The sequence below is a fragment of the Palaemon carinicauda genome, chromosome 8 (genome assembly GCF_036898095.1).
Source record: "Palaemon carinicauda isolate YSFRI2023 chromosome 8, ASM3689809v2, whole genome shotgun sequence".
Classification (NCBI taxonomy): Eukaryota; Metazoa; Arthropoda; class Malacostraca; order Decapoda; family Palaemonidae; genus Palaemon; species Palaemon carinicauda.
Genome location: NC_090732.1, coordinates 53,090,830 through 53,097,039, shown reverse-complemented (window position 1 = coordinate 53,097,039; position 6,210 = coordinate 53,090,830).

Here is a 6,210-nt window from a genome sequence, read left to right as displayed (position 1 = left end):
ATCAGGGTGTTGCGGAGCCACTTACAATCATACTTTGACTTTTGTTAGGATTCCACTTCATACCCCATAATTTCCACCATGCTCTAATTTCAGCTAGATCTCTTTTAAGGGATTCAGCAACCCCAGATCTACATTTAGGAGGTGGAATTGATGCAAAGAGAGTGGCATCATCTGCATATGCAACAAACTTGTTTTCTAGACCAAACCACATGTCATGTGTATATAGTATGAAAAGTAATGGGCCAAGAACACTACCCTGTAGAACACCAGATATCATATTCCTATACTCACTATGATGCCCATAAACAACGACTCTTTGCAATCAATTACTTAAAAATTCAATAATGATGCTAAGAAACGACCCAGCTACTCCTAACTCTTTGAGTTTGTAAACAAGGGCCTCATGATTACCACAGTCAAAGGCAACACTAAAATCAAGGCTACTCATATGAATTCCTGACCACAATCAAGGGATTTCTGTACAGCATTGGAGATTTGAAAGAAGGGCATCACCTGCTCCAAGGCCTTTACGAAAACCAAATTGCAAACTAGGGAACAGATGATTACCTTCAGCAAACCTATTAAGACGTTTAGCCAAAAGACGTTCAAAAGCTTTAGTTATGGAAACTGGGAGATAGTCAGTTGGACTTGAGCTACCACAAACACATTTACTTAGTGGAGTAACATTACCAATTCTCCAAGAAGTACTAAATGCTCCTCTTCCTGCTAATTTGTGCAAAATAACAGATAATTTTAGAGCTATGAAATCTGCTGTCTTTATGAAAAATATAAGAAAAATGCCATTTGGATCTACACTTCAATAAGCATCAAGGTCCATCAACAGAGCTTTAATTTCACGAGATCGAAAAGCTAAACTCCTTGATATAGCATCGGGAAAACAGGAATGAGGAAGTTCGAGTTTCTCAGTACTCTGCTTGCTGTCAAACAAATCTGGCAAAAGGGTTGCCTTTTCCTTTGGACAGTGAGTGACAGAGCCATCTGGTTTAGGTAAAGGAGGAAATGTTACATCTACATCAAAGAGTGCAGATTTAAGGGTAGTCGACCACTCATGCTCCTGGGTTGTACCAGAAAGGGTTTCTTTTATGGTTAAATTGTATTCTTTTTCAGTTGAAGCATAAACTCTATGAGCAGAAGCTCTAAGCTGAGTATAGTTATTCCAGTTCAAATCTAATCTCTTACCCTTCCAAAGATGATAGGCCTCCTGTTTTTCCAAATAAGCATGTCTACAATCTCAAGAGAGAGAGAGAGAGAGAGAGAGAGTGTGTTACTGTATGCTGGTGAGTCCCCTTGTGTGATCCGAGAAATCAGCTGATTTAACGTGGATAACAAAAGGCTATCGAGTGCAATACAGCTACAAGTTTTCGTGAATAATCGCTGATTAGTTTGAGGTCAGAAAAGTGGGATAAAACGTCGGCATAGAATAGTTATCTTGTGAATTACTAAAAATCTGAACAAGATGGCAAGCTATAACACAGGCAAGGCATGGAGGGATATTGCTGCAATCAGCAAGAGTAAATTTCATGAGTTGGCACAACAAGAACTAGACCTCCTGATAACAGAGGTCGCTAATAGCTCCAACCAGTGTGACGGAAAAATTTTCTCAAACATATTGAAACAATATGGTCCAAGAAACTGGAGCAAGTCTGCGGAAAACATCATAAAAATAATAGAAGGAATTCCAAAGAAGATTCAGGTGATAAAGAGACATAAAGAAAGTTTACACCCATCAACACATTTCATCAAAGAACAATAAATCCAATATGATGAATATGCTGATTGATACATTGGGAAAAAGAATGGCAAAATGGTGCAATACATGTAAGGTATGGTACAGCATTGTTAATCAGCAACAACTGATTAGGAAATGCGATGCATGTCATGTACCAACACACCCTACTTGCGCTGAAGTACAACAAAAAATAAATAACAAAGACAAAATGTATGCTGCTCAACATGCTTAGTCTGGATAGAAAATGTAATTAAGTCGAGACTGAATCAGCAAATAGAAGAAGAAGAAGAAGAAGAAGAAGAAGAAGAAGAAGAAGAAGAAGAAGAAGAAGAAGAAGAAGAAGAAGAGGATATGTGTAAGGATGCAGAGAAAATCATTGATACAACATATGATGCCATTCAGCAACATGCTTACAAAGAAATAAATTATCAGATGGAAACAAATAATAGACCCAAGAGACTCTACCCGGACCTACATACTTTTAGGGAAGAGCAAGAAAAATGAAAAAAAAAATAAAAGAAAGATATAGTCTGCAATTTACTGAAAAGAGGGAATTGCAGAATTGACGAAAGATGCTACTACAAGCACTTAAAAGATATGCCATAATTATGAAATATATGGTAAATGTGCATATTTCGATGGATATGGAGACGAATGCTGAGATCTCCATCCAAATATATGCAAAAACCTGAAAGAAGGAAAAGGATGCAAATTCAACAAAAAATGTCGAAATATTCATCCTGCAACCATAATTGAAAGTCAGAAAAAGCAAAATCAAATAGACATGAAAAATAGACATGAAACAATGCATCTATAATGCCAGGGGTTGGTGCAGATATGGGGATAAATTCATGTATACACACAAAAATAAATATGAAGGCGAAAGAGCAAATATAATAGAAAAGTTGGATTTTTTAATGATAGAATTCCTGGAAATTAAGAAAAGAACACCATATCAGAACAGGAAGGAATCATGGGAGAATCCATACTATCACCAATTTTAGATAATTGGGATGAAACACAAACCATCATAGTGATGAATGCACAGGGTTTAGTCACGAGTAACTCTAAAAGGAAAATAGAGTTCTTAGAAGAACTAACCCAAATTGAAAAAATAGTTATATTAAATATAAGTGAAACATGGTATTCCCAAGAGACTGGCAGTGATGACCAGATAAAGGGTTTCCAAACATACAGATCAGACAGAACAAATAGAAATCAAGGGGGAACCACAATATATGGAAGAGACATAAATCAAGGAAGAGTCTGTGAAAATACAGCAACACAGAATGTGAATTGATTGCGGTAGAATTTGAATATGAAAAATTAGTGAATATTGTAGTTTACAGACCCCCAAATACTAAGGAGTTTGACATAATAATAGAAAAAATAGATGATATATGTAGAAGATTTTAACTTTCCTTTCGTGGATTGGAAAGAACGGATAGAAGAAAGTGGTTGTATATGTGACATATAAAAAAAAGTAGCGCAGCATAAGATAAGAGGCAATTTGAAAAGCTTCAAGATATGCTATTAGAACATAATATGCAACAAATAAACCACATTCCAACAAGAAAGGAAAATGTCCCAGATTTAGTATTTGTGAATGAGGTGAATTATGTTAAAGAAATAATAGTGTATAACACGGGAATTTCAGATCACAATGTCATAGAATTAGTAGTCCATTCCAAAGCAAGTGAACGCAGAGATAAACAAAGCACAAAATGATGGGAAGGATATGGAAAATATAATTTTTATAGTAAGAATATAAAATGGTCAGAAATAAATGAAGAATTGAACAAAGATTGGAAAAATGTATTCGTAAGTGATAATATACAGGTAAATACGGATATACTGTACAAAATACTGGAGAAAATTGTTGAAAAATATGTTAAAAAAAAAAAAATAACCATTAGACATGCATACCAAGAGACAGAAGGATCTTATTTCAGAAAATTAGAAAGTGGAAGAAATATCTTGCAAAAGAAAAAAATCTATGGAAAATGATGGAAATAAAAAGTAAGATAGAAAATTCTGAACAAAAGATTATGCAATCGAAAGAAAATGAAAAAAGGACTTAGAAGAAAAAACACTTCAAGATATTAAGAAAAACCCCAAAGTAGTTTACTCCTATGGAAAAAAAGATGAATAAAGGGAGATTAGAAATAAGCCCTCTAAGAATTGAAGGACGGTTAACAAATAAAAAGGATTTAAGCAACATATTAGCCGAAATATATAAGAGTGAATTCACGCCAAGAATTGCAAATGAGAATAATGAAACAGAAATGAGAGAAGAAAATGTTGAATATCTAACGGATATAGATATTAATGAAGCAGATATTGTGCAGGCTATAAGCGAAATTAAAAATGGATCGGCGGCCGGGCCAGATGGAGTTCCAGCGATTTTTAAAAAAAATACTCCACACAATATCGCGAAGCCGCTTGTAATACTGCTAAGACAAAGTGTAGATATGGGCGAGATATATGTTAAACATAAATTAGCATATATTAACCCCTATTTTCAAAAGTGGATCAAGACTAGAGGCAAGCAATTATAGACCTGATAGTCTAACATCAACGAACTCTCGACCAGTTTCTTATCAAAATGTTCATCGAACAACAACAACAAAGCATACGAATTAGCTGTTGACGCTGACTATCCACAGCCATGTACGTAAGCAATGTAAATAAAGAAATTGAATGTAAATGTTGGTAAATGTTACAATTAACTTAACTTGTTATTTAACCTTACAAAAACTTACTATTTTATACTATCTTAGAGCAAACCACATTCATAAATAAAGAGCCGAGATGTATTGTAAACATGCTAAATTTTAAACATCTACATTTACTAGTATGGATGTACATTTATTCGTAAAATTATATTACTTTTTTTTGGTACTACATTAAGAATTAGAATTTATTTGGTTGTAAGCTTAAATGAATTCTTACCATCCTTTCTCTCTCTCTCTCTCTCTCTCTCTCTCTCTCTCTCTCTCTCTCTCTCTCTTGCTCTTAGGTGGGAAATTCAACTTGTGTAACATCAGAAATTTGTATTAACAGAATGTAACTCAATGAAATTGAACTCGTGTAACTTCAAAATCGGGTCAACAGAACTTGTGTTAATGGGGAGTTAACTGTATATATATATATATATATATATATATATATATATATATATATATATATATGTATATATATATATATATATACTGTATATACACATATATATACATATATATAAATATATATATATATATATATATATATATATATATAAAGAGAATTGCTAATAGATTTATTAATGAAATCTCGACTGGGGCAAAGAAGAAGAAGCATATACCCATCAAAAAGAGTGATGGCTCTGTTATAGCAATAGAAGATGAAGAAAGACAACGTTGGATGGAACACTTTAGTGAGGTTATGAATAGGACATATGAAGGGAATAATTTGATTGATTACCTGAAGCTGATGCAGACCTTGATGTGCCCATGAATGAATTCAGTGTTTTTGAAGTCGAAGCCATTCTCAAAAAACTAAAGAGATGAAAAGCCCATGGATACAATGGAATAACTGCCTAGATTATACAGGCCCAAAATGACAAGATTATTTTGTAGAATGTGGCATGAAGAGGCAAAACCTGATGAATGGGAGTTAGGAGTGTTGGGGAATACCTTAAAAGGGAGACCTGACTGATTGCAATAATTATAGAGGCATAACACTTACGTCAGTTGTTTTGAAAATATAGTATGCTTATTCTTAAGAGACTGGAGAGAAAGGTTGGTGAAAAGCTGAGAGATGAACTAGGAGGATTTAGGAAAGGTAGAAGCTGCACTGACCAAATTTTCATTTGAGACATGATGTACAGTAATGTGTAGAATATAGAAATCCCCTTTTGATGGTATTTGTGATCTATGATAAAGAGTCCTACATTATTTCGGAATTCCTCTTAAATATGAAAATTTTATTAAGTCTGTTCGTGAGCATAGCAAGTGCAAAGTTGATGTTAATGGAGTCTTATCAAGTGAGTTTCCAGTGAACAGCGGAGTACTCCAAGGGAATGTGTTGTCACCTATGTTTTTTATCCTCCTCATGGACTTTGTAATGTGTAGAACAGTCAGAGATGGTGGAGAAGGATTGGACTGGATTGGTGATTGGAATTTAGCAGACATAGAATATGCTGATGATGCTGTCCTTCTTAGCAGAACACCACAGGATTTGCAATGCTTGCTTACCAGAATGCATGAAATATCACACGAGGTGGGGCCGAAGATAAATAGAAGAAATACAGAGATGATGAGAACGGAGTATTATTATTATTATTATTATTATTATTATTATTATTATTATTATTATTAGCCAAGCTACAACCCTAGTTGGAAAAGCTAGATGCTATAAGCCCAAGGGCTCCAATAGGAAAAATTTCCCAGTGAGGAAAGGAAATGAATAAATGATGAGAA